Source organism: Artibeus jamaicensis, unplaced genomic scaffold (assembly GCF_021234435.1).
Source record: "Artibeus jamaicensis isolate MK-2021 breed Jamaican fruit bat unplaced genomic scaffold, CSHL_Jam_final contig_588, whole genome shotgun sequence".
Taxonomy (NCBI): domain Eukaryota; kingdom Metazoa; phylum Chordata; class Mammalia; order Chiroptera; family Phyllostomidae; genus Artibeus; species Artibeus jamaicensis.
In genome coordinates this window covers 3,365,908-3,377,431 of record NW_026521895.1, presented here as the reverse complement: position 1 = coordinate 3,377,431, position 11,524 = coordinate 3,365,908, and the positions used below count along the sequence as shown (strand labels likewise).

General features: G+C 38.0%; 1 protein-coding gene across 1 annotated transcript in view; it reads left to right on the top strand.

The window, feature by feature from the left end:
* Positions 1-276: 276 nt before the first annotated feature.
* G2E3 (G2/M-phase specific E3 ubiquitin protein ligase) overlaps positions 277-11,524 on the top strand; it is a 69,799-nt gene continuing 58,551 nt past the window's right edge. The window contains exon 1 of the mRNA XM_037161623.2: positions 277-469. The gene's annotated coding sequence lies outside the window, so the exon portion shown is untranslated. The remainder of the gene's footprint in view (positions 470-11,524) is intronic.

The following is an 11,524-nucleotide window of genomic DNA, read 5'->3' as shown; positions in this document are numbered from 1 at the left end:
CTTTTCAGAAACAATAGGGCCCTCCCAAGAGTTACCGGACAGAAACACCAACCCCGAGCTCCGACTTCACTACGGATCAAAATAGGGAGCGAGACAAAGGAAATTAACGCGACGTGGACACAGCCTGCACAGTAGTACCACGAAGTATTAAACGTGCGGTGCGCCCAGACCTTCCCGATTCCCGCGTCGCCCCAGTTCAGCCCTCAGGGGTGGGGTTGAGCTCTTCTTCCGGGTTACGGGCGGAAGTGGAGATTTTGAATCTCGCAGGCCGTTGGTTGGGGATGTCGCGGTTGTTGCAGCGCGAGAACTGAAAATTGACACGGCCATTCGGGAACTTCTTCCCCGCGCTTTGATGAGTGGCAGGGGAGCCAGAAGAAACAGAGCGTTCCAGGGAGAGAAGCCGGACTGTCTCGTGGGATACGGGTTCGGGAGTCGGAAGAGTGTAGCGGACGCCTCGGACAGCCTTGAGGTTTGTCGGGTGGTGGGACCGGGTGTGGGGACTTTAAGCAGTCAGGGCGCTGCGGAGCGTTTCCCGGGCCAGCGCTCCTGACGGTTGGCGTGCGCAAGTCAGTTCTGAGGGTGTTGAGGATCTGGAGACCCCACAGCCCCGAGATTAAGCCTTGTTCTGGCAATCCCAGTTTAGCACTTCCGCCATTCGAGTTGAATCCTGAAGCTCCCACGGTCGTTATATTTAATTGCTAAAGCGTTACCACAGGTCGGAGAATCTGCCTTTATTTAAAATGGAAGGTTGGGGACAGATTTGGAGTGAAGAGGTGCTCTGTGTAGCTTTGAGTTCCTCCTGAGAGGAGTGCCCGCAGTAGCCTTTATTATGCTGGACCTCAGGGAAGTGACAGTCTTTGAAATGCCTAGTGGGGATTTAAACTGAAATCTGAGTATCCTTTGTATTTAAAACCCGGATATTTTTCTTTCATGCCTGACGTTTTTCATGTCCCGCAAAAAGCTGAGACTCTTGCCCCTTTAAACTTTATAATAGTAGAGGTGATTCACAAGGGTCTCAGTTTGCTAACAATAGCGATAAGGTTCCACAGATCTGCTTCTCACTCCCTTTATTCATTGACTGAGTAATTGTGGAGTCATTTTGGAAATACTCTCCTCATATTAACAGTATGGGATTTCTTTGGGGGGGGGGGGTTGTGTGTGTTTTTGTTTATTTATTTTTAACGATGAAGTGTCTAAAATTTCAAAATCTATCTAACCCGATAGCAAAGTCGTGCCTTTTGGAATACTTTAAATGTGTGCCCTAAATATAAATTATAAATGAGTACTTGAAATGCATAGAAATTTTATATCTCACTTTATGAAAACTGTCAGACTAATTTTGCCTTGCTTTATAGAAACACGTATTTTTGGTTCTTTAAAGATTATAACACTAGGAAATGATACTATATAAGTGTATATATAGCTCTTTGAAAGTAGGACTTAGTAATATTCAGAATAGACATTCCTTCATCCAATGTTGGCTGCTCCCACTCTCCCATTCCTGCTGATGAATTTCTGTTTGTTATTAAGGGGGGGGGATTGATTTAAATATTCACTATTTATGATCATTGAAATTGAAACATTTTGTGTGAGGCTGTAGCAACACATTAGCTACACTTCCCTAGGGACTACAGGCAGCTAGCTATTCTGCTTATTTTGTGTAAGCCACCGGCAAATGGTACATTTTTTAAAGATAGGTGTCTACAATTTACTGTCGCTTTTCCTTACTTGGCCTCTTTTCTTTTGAGTTTTTGATCTATCTACCTAAGTCATTGAGTTTCATGTTTTATTTTGTATACATTACCATGAAGGGTTTGTTAAGTACTGATTCCTGCACTTCAAATATCAGGCAAGGTAGGTCTGGAGGATGGGGTTGAGGAATCTGTGTTTATTAATTCTGAATTTAACTAGAAAATGAAAAGATTTGGCCAGTGTTCAAAAACACTGACTTGGTCTTTGCTAAAGAGACTTTATAATATATTAGTTAAGGGCATGAAACTGGAACCAGTTCCATCTCTACCACTTGGTAGCTGTGTGACCCAAAGAAAGCTATTTTACATTTTTTGCTTTAATTCCCTCAAGTGTATAATGAGGGGAAATAATACTTGCCCTGTAGGATTATTGTGAGAATCAATGAGTCAATACATACATCTTAGAATAGTGTGTGGCACATAGTAAATGATAACATACTCCTGTCGAGTTACTAAGCATTGTACAAACCACATTATACTTTATCTCAGTCTTCACAAATAAGCTTGATATGTCCTACTTTCACATAAAACTGAGGCTAAGAGAGGTTCAGTAATTTGTTTTCATACAAGTATTTGAACTAGAGTTAGAAACTAGATTTAATTAGAAAGTTTATGCCTTTTTTTTAAGTAATGCTCCCTGCCCCTTTCTGCAGCCTCTCCTCCTTAAATGTTGCTTCATAAAAATTTCTGTTGATTTCCCATTGCCTACATATAAAATTAAAATTCCTTGGCTGTTTTTTACAAAGCCCTTCTCGATCTGGTTCCAACCTTTCTTTCCAAACATCATCTTCATAATATTTCACCACCCTCTTCCAACCGTGATGTTTATCCATACTGCATTTCCTCAAATCTATTCTCCATCATCTTTATGCAGACTTAGCCACTGACTATTTTTGTTTCCCCTTAAAATTTTACCCAGTGAGTTTCAAATAGCTTCATAGATTTCCCTGGAGTAGTGCTTCCACTGTGCCATTTAGTTGTAAACATTATAACCCTAGACTGGGAGCTCTTGTCTTCTTTATCCTAATATCTGCAAATTCTTGATGCAGAACAGTGGGGCCTTATACTCTGAAACTGTTTATGTTCAGAGTGCTTGTTATTTTAACAAGTAAACATTGTGTCTTGTTAATGCTGAGAGAATATAATTCTGTGTAGTTTAGTAGAGAGATTTTAGTCATATATAGTTTATAAATTTTACAAATATGAAAAAATAAGTATTGAAATTATTGGCTCAGAAACCATTTCAAGTGGGGAAAAATGAAGAGCAATATTCGCTAACATTCATGTAACTCCAAATCCTTTATACATATGTTCACACTACTCCTTACAGCTATTTTATCTCCATATTAAGATGAAGAAATTGAGGCAACAAAGAATTTAGTAAGTTAAAAAATTATTTTTTGTGTTTAATTTCCTTCTAGTGTAGTTTTCTTTTAATTATAGGAATAATACATGTTTTAAACATAATTTAAAAATTAACTTTATACTAGAAAATTAGCCTCATTTGTATATGAATGTTCATTTTTGCATCAATTCTAAGTTAAGAAAATATTGAGGAATTGAAAAACAGATTTGCCTTTTTTTTTTTTAGGTTTTTTTTTTTGTTTGTTTGTTTTTTTTTTAGTTTTAATAGTTAAGACTGTTACCTGACCTCACCTACAAACTTTTCTTTAAAAGCCTGCCCAACGTGTAGGGAAATCATTCTAAGGACCAGTGGGTAGGGATTGGTCTAAGGATGCTTCCGTTCCACATACCACTTTCAGCCTAAGTAGTACAAGTATTTACATCAAAGCTGAATATCTGATGTGGGCCATATCATTCACATTATTTCTTTTGAATTTGGAATTGGGATATAAAAAGACTATTGGCAACCAAGCTACAAAATTTTTATGTGCTAAGAAGACAATGGAATCAGGAAGACACATGAACAGTGAGCATAGGGAGCCAATATACAGAAGAAGAGGGCGGGGAACATGTTTCCTGAGGACTAGTTATAAAGTAAGTCAATATGAACTTATAACTTTAATATTTTTCCTTTTCTGTTGTTAAGACTACTTTTCCTTTTTAAGTTAAGACTATTTTTAAGAGTAATGCTAGGTTCACAAGGAAATTGAGAGGGTAGTAGAGATTTCCCATGTATACTACCCCCACATATGCACTCACTCATTAGTATCTTGCACTAGAGTGGTACATTTCTTACCCTTGATGAACATACATTGACACATGATAATCACTCAAAATCCATAGTTTAAATTATGGTTCACTCTCGGTGTTATGCATTCATGGGGTTTGACCACATATGTACTGGTAATGATTTGTATCCATCATTAAGGCATCATACAGAGTATTTTTACTGGTCTAAATTCCTCTGTGCTCCACCTATTCATGCCTCTCCTACAAGCACTGATCTTTTTACTGTCTCCATTGTTTTGCCTTTTCCAGAATATACTATAGTTGGATCTTTTTAAATATATGCATTCAGTGCTCTACGTTTCCCTCTGAGCACTGCTTTCATGGCAGCCCCCAAATTTTGATATGTTGTGTTTTAATTCTCATTTAGTTCAAAATGCCATGTATTTTCTCTTGAGATTTCTTCTTTGGCCTTTGTGTTATTTAAAAGTTTAATATTCATGCATTTGGGGATTTTCTAGCCACCTTTCTGTTATTGATTTCTAGTTTAATTCCCTTGTAGACTAAGAATAGACATTATATGATTTCTATTCTTTTAAATTTGGTGAGGTTTGTTTTATGGCCCAAAATGTGGTCTGTCAAGGTGAATATTACATGTAAGTTTGAGAAAAATGTATATTCTCCTGTTGTTGGATGCAGTAGTCTATTATATCCAGTTAGTTGATGATGAATTCAACTACATCGTTAATGATTATTTGCCTGTTGGATTTATTAATTTCTTGTTTTTACATCTTTTTTAAAGTATATTTTATTGATTATGCTATTATAGTTGTCCCATTTTTTTTATCCCCTTTGTTCCCCTCTGCCCTGTACCCTTACTCCCACCAGTTTTTCCCCACCTTTTCATGTCTGTAGGTTGTACATGTCAGTTCTTTGGCTTCTCCATTTCCCATACTATATTCTTAACCTCCCCATATCTATTTTGTACCTACCATTTATGATTCTTATTCCCTATACCTTTTCTCCCATTCTCCCCTATCCTGTTCCCCACTTACAATATCTATATAACTTATAACTCTCCATATAATCTTCATTTCTGTGATTCTGTTTCTGTTCTAATTGTTTGCTTAATTAGTTTTCAGGTTTCTTTAAGTCCAATTGTTAATAGTTGTGAGTTTGTTGTCATTTTACTGTTCATATTTTTCATATTCTTTTTCTTAGATAAGTCCTTTTAATATTTCATATAATGGCTTAGTGATGATGAGCTCCTTTAACTTGACTTCATCTGCCCTTCCATTCTAAATGAAACTTTTGCTGGATAGAGTAATCTTGGATGGAGCTCCTTGCCTTTCATGACTTGGAATACTTTCTAGTCCCTTCTTGCCTGTAAGGTGTCTTTTGAGAAATCAGCTGACAGTCTGATGGGAACTCCTTTGTAGGTGACTGTCCCCTTACCTCTTGCTTCTTCTAGAATTCTCCCCTTCATTTTAATATTAGGTAATGTAATTATGATGTGCCTTGGGTCCAGCTTCTTTGGGACTCTCTGAGCTTCCTGGACTTCCTGGCAGTCTATTTCCTTTGCCAGATTAGGGAAGTTCTCCTTCATTATTAGTTCATATAAGTTTTCCACTTGTTGCTGCTCCTCTTCCCCTTCTGGTACCCCTATAATTCGGATGTTGGAACATTTAAAGATGTCCTGGAGGTTCCTGAGCCTCTCCTAATTTTTTTGAATTCTTGTTTATACATTCTGTTCTAGTTGAATGTTTGTTTCTTCCTTCTGCTCCAAACTGTTGACTTCAGCCCTGGTTTCCTTCCCTTCACCGTTGGTTCCCTGTACATTTTCCTTTATTTCACTTTGCATAGCTTTCAGTGCAATGGATTTATCTATTTCTGATGGAGAATTGTTAAAGTTTCTAACTGTGATTTATTTGTTTCTGTTTGCAGTTCTTCCAGTTTTTGCCTCTCATAACGTAACACACTCTTGTTAGGCACATACACCTTAAGTATTGTTATGCCTTCTTGGAGCATTGACCCCCTTATCATTATATAATGCCCTTATTTCAGATAAGTTTTCTTACTTTGAAGTCTGTTCTGTCTGAAATTAATACCGCTTTTTCTGCTTTCTTTAGATTAGTATTAGCATGGTATGTTTTTCTCTACCTGTTTACTTTTAAATGTAAATTTATATTTAAAGTAGTTTCTCATCGGTAACATACAGTTTCTATTTTTTATCTACTCTGATAAATCAGTCTTTTAATTGGTACATTAGACCATTTTCATCAAAGTGACAATTGATGTAGTTGGAATTATATCTACCATATTTGCTGCCATTTTCCACTTGTTGCCCTGTTGTTTTGTTGTAATTTTGTCTGCCTTTCCTGATTTTTTTAATTTTAATTTTAAATTTTTTAGAGGGGGGAAGAGAGGGAGACAAACATCAATGTGAAAGAGAAATATCTCTTGGTTGCCTCTTGTACATGCCCCAACTGGGGACTGAACCCACAGCCTAGGCATGTGCCCTTACTGAGAATTGAACTAGCAACCTTTTGCTTTATGGGAGGATGCCCAACCAACTGAGCCACACTGTTCAGGGATGCCTTTTAGTGATTTTAATTGAGCAATTCATATGATTTATTTTTTCTCTTAGGGTATCAGTTATACTTTTTTTGGGGGGGGACTTTTTTTAGTGGTTGCCCTAGAATGCAGTATGCATTCACAACTAGTAAATAATAAAATTTATTTTTGCTATTGTTCTTTTTAACAAATTGTTTTCTGGTAGATCAGTTTGAATAAGAAAAATAAAAGTTCTTATTTTATCTTCACTTATTCCTTATGTGATGGTCTTCCTTTATGTGGATCTGAATTTCTGACATATTATTTTCCTTCTTTTTCAAGAACTTCTTGTAACATTTCTTGTAAGGCAGGTCTAGTGGCAACAAGTTTCCTCAATTTTCATCTGAAAAGGTATTTCTTCTTCACTTTTGAAGGATAATTTCACAAGATACAGAGTTCTAGGTTGTTTTTTTTTCTCTCTTAGCACTAAATATTTCACTCACTCTCTTGTTTCTTGCAGTGTTTTCTGCGAAGTTGTATGTAGTTCCTACCTCTGTTCCTCTGTGTTTCCCCTGGCTCCCCATCCCCCAGCTTCTTGTGGGATTTTTATTTTTATGTTTGATTTTTCATAATTTGAAATTATATTCCTAGGTGTAGTTTGGGGACCTTTATCTTGCTTGCTGTTCTCTGAACTTCCTGGATATGCGGTTTGGTGTCTAAAATCAATTTATTATTGCTTGAAATATTTCTTCTGTTCATTTCTTTCTGGCATTTCCAAAATACTTGTATTCCACCTTCTGTAGTTCTCCCACAGTGCTTAATGTTCTGATTTTACTTTTTCAGTCTTTTCAGTTTTTTAAAGTTTCTATTAAGATATCTTCAAACTCAGTAGCACTTTGCCCAGTTTATTAGTAGTAAACTATTAATTGGAATGGAACTAGTAATTTGATGGAACTAGTAGCTCCATCAAATGCATTCTTCATTTCTGTCAGTGTTTTTGAGCTTTCTAGCATTTACTTTTGGTGCTTTTGTAGGATTTCCAACTCTGCTTATATTGCCCATCTATTCTTGTATACTTGCTACTTTTTTCCATTAGAGCCATTAGCATAGTAATCAGAGTGGTTTCCTATTTCTTGTTTTATAGAATTCCACCATCCCTGCCATATCTAGTTCTGATGTTTGCTCTTTTTAAATTGTGCTTTTTGCCATTAGTTTTGCCTTGTAAGTTTTTCTTGATAGCCAACATGATGTACTGAGTAAAAGGAATTGCTGTAAGTAGGCTGTTAATAATGTGGTGGTAAGGTATGGGGGAGTACAGAAGTGTTCCGTAGCCCAGTCAGTGACTGGGTTTCAGTCTTTTTGTGAGGCTAGGCTTCTGGACTGTGAACTTTAGAAATATTTCTGTTTTTTTCTCCTCCATTGTGTGGGTCAGGATGGTTAGAGTGGACTAGAGTTGGGTATTTCCTTTGCCCAAGGCCATTTAGGCTCTGATAATATGGGAGCAGTTCAGGCTCTGTCTGGTTAACTAGTGTTCCTGTGGGTGCACCTTGTTATGAAGGACAGAGTGCATTGTTATATTTCAAAATGGTTTCTTTTCCCCTCCTGCTAAATTCACAAGGAAATTCTTCTCTGTTATTTATGTGGGATCCTTTTCAAGTTCCTGGTGATAAATCTCACAATATTGTGAGAGGGCCTCATGACTGAACCCCCCTGGAGCGTTTAAATCTCAAAGTTGTTTGCACTGAGCCTTCAGCAATGAATCAATTACAGTTCTGGTTTTCCTAACCCAGCACTGGATCCCACAGCTGTTTTAGCTGGTAAGTCTTTCTCGAGGTGGTCTGTGACTCCCAGTATTCACTGTCTCTTCAGTCTTGGGGGAAATGGTATGCCCTGTTTCTACCTCTCTCTTACAGATTCAAGCAGTGTTAATTCATTATTGAGCCTTTTCAGCCCTTGTTAGGATGGAGTAGTGACTTACAAGATTCTTACATGCTGCTTTTCCTTTTAATTTAAACAGACATCTTCATTGTTCAAGAAGGTGAACTTTTAAACACCTGCCTGGCAATATAATTTGTTTAGAATAATATTCACCCACTTTAGGGGTACAGTTCAAAGAGTGTTAGTTAAATGTATTCCATTTTATGAGTATTCCATTTTTTGTTTTATTTGTGTGTTCATGAACATTCAGTTTGTTTATAGTTTTTGGCTATTACCAAAGTTGGACATTGTGTACAATGGACATATATCTTTATTTCTCTTGGTTACATCATATTTTATGTGTACATTTAACATTTTATTGAAGAAAAATTTACATTTATAAAATTAACTATTTCACAGTGTACAATTCAGTGACATTTTACACTTACAGTGTTGTGCAATCATTACTTCTATCTAGTTCCAAAACTTTTCATCTCCTGAAAAGGAAAACTGTTATCAATTAGGCAGTCACTCCACATTCCCCATTTCCATTCCTAGAAACCACAAATCTGCTTTTGGTCTCAGTGGATTTACCTATTCTGGATATTTCATATAAATGGATTTTTACAATATGTAAGCTTTTATATCTGCTCTGTTTCACTTATGTTCTTTTTCCCCCCGCTTTAAACAGTCATGTTTATTTTACTTTTTAAAAAATATTTATTTATCTTTAGAGAGGAAGGGAAGGAGAGAGGGAGAGAAATACCAATGTATGGTTGCCTCTTGTGCACCCCCTGCTGGGAACTGGCCTGCAACCCAGGCATGTGCCCTGACTGGGAATGGAAACGTGATACTCTGGTTCACAGGCCCATGCTCAATCCACTGAGCTACACCAGCCAGGGCCCTACTTTATTGTTGTTCAAGTACAGTTGTCTCCATTTTCCCCTACCACTTCCCCCCACCCCAGCCATCCACACCTTCCACTGTTGATCCTACCCGCTTCTGGTGTTGTCCATGTATCCTTTATATATGTTCCTGAAATCCTTCCACTTTTTCCCCCCTTTATCCTGTCCCACCTCCACTGTGGTTACTGTCAGTATGTTTTTAATTTCACTGTATCTAGTTATATTTTGCTTTTTTCTTTGTTTTGTTGATTAGGTTCCACTTATAGGTAAGATCATATGCTATTTGTCCTTCACTGCCTGGCTTATTTCACTTAGCATAATGCTCTCCCAATCCATCCTAGCTGTTGCAAAGGGTAGGAGCTTGCTCTTTCTTGATGTGGATGGACCCTGGCTCCTGTAATCTGCCACGTTGTGGATGAGACATGACAAATTCACACGAATTACTGAGTCCTGTGGAAGGAAAGGGATGGCGTGGCTTCTCTCAAGGGGAAAAAAAGCCACGGCCCTTGCCTTGACAAGCTTTTATTGCTTTTCTGGGCACATTACATGATGGTCCTTATTTACTGTGTACAGGTTCGCTTTAGGTGGTTACCTTTTACAGATAACAAAGGAGAGGATGCTGCTAATCACATCACAGAAGGATATTTGCAAATGCAAAGGGAAAAGTGGTTGAACTGGTTACACTCCATACTGGGGAGGTTTAGCACAGACTTTAGGAAGTTACTTTAAAGACTTGCAGTAAACCTTTGCCGCCACAAGTCGGGGTGAGGCAGTTTTAGCAAAAGCATGTCTCATAGCAGTCTAGGTCCAATGCAGGCCTGATTCCCCTCAGGAGAACCTATCCATGGGTGTGGGTCCTATCTGGGCCCATGCCATGCAAAAAGGTCTCCTATATTTCCCTCCTTGTTTTTAGTTAGAGCGCTGTAGATCCCACAAAGCTTGGTATTTGCTGGTCTGTCACAAAACCCTGGGAAAAATAATTTGCAAGTGTGTCATTATAATCAGTAAGGAACTAGCAGTTCCAAAGACCCACATTCTCAGATTAGGCCCATCAATCATTGTCAGGCAGTAATGATCAAATAGATAACATTTTGAGAACCCTGAGGGCCTATTTTGAGTCAGGGCCAGATAGCTAAAGGGCTACAAAGCTTTGGGAAACAAACTCATTTCAGGCTTGGACCCTTATCATTTAAATTGAAGGTATTAGCAAAGCAGGTGTCACAGGATTTTATGCATTCTTTCTTAGGCCTGATTGCCCTGGGGAACCCGCCCTTTCCAGCACAGGGCTGCACCCATCGCTGACATTGTTTCAGGCCTCCTACACTTGCATTGTTTTCCCTTCCAGGTTTGGAAAGTTTTCTGTCATTATTTTTTCAAACAGGGTTTCTGTTTCTTGTTCCTTTTCTTCCCCTTCTGGTATTCCTATGATTCGAATGTTGTTGTGTTTCATATTATCTTGGAGTTCCCTTAAGCTGTCTTCATATTTTTTTAGTCTTTTTTCATGTAGCAGCTCTACCTGGATATTTCTTTCCACTTGCCTTACAGCTCACTAATTTGATCCTCTGCATCATCCAGCCTGCTTGTAATTTTTTGTAGTGTGTTTTTTATTTCAGGAATTGTATTTTTCATTTCTTCCTGGTTTTTGTTTATGGTTTCTATTTATTTTTTCATACTGTTATAGTTCTCACTCAGTTCCTTATGGTTGTCTGTGAATTCCTTGAGCATCCTTATAACCATTATTTTGAAATCTATATCTGATAGTTTGCTTACCTCCATTTCATTTAGCTCTTGTAGTGGGGAGTCTTCCATTCCTTTTGATTCCATGTTCCTTTTTTGTCTCCCCATTTTAGGTGACTCTTTGTTTGTTTCTGTGCTTCCTGATGTTCCACCTTGCTAGCTGTCTTTGTAAGGTGAACTTCTCTGGTAGGAAGTATGGGATTCAGTGGTGTGGTCTCTTTTTGATCTCCTTGTCTGGATGCTCTAGGGTTGCTCTTTCTTTTGTTTGTGTGGGCTCTCTTGTTGTACTTGGGTTTTTAACCTGTTGGTGGGTGGTTCCTTTGTTGGTGGGTTCTCTCTTCCAGCATGTATATTGGTGTTCACAGCTCCCACCTAATCTTATATGTGATCAGCTGCAGGGGGAAGGCAAAAATGGATTAAGACAGTGGGAGAATGTTCTGTGGGATTTGAAGTACCAACATGTAGAGAATAGATAGGAGGTCCTTTGGATAAGTATAGCATTAACTGTGACATTTCATCCAACTAGCCACT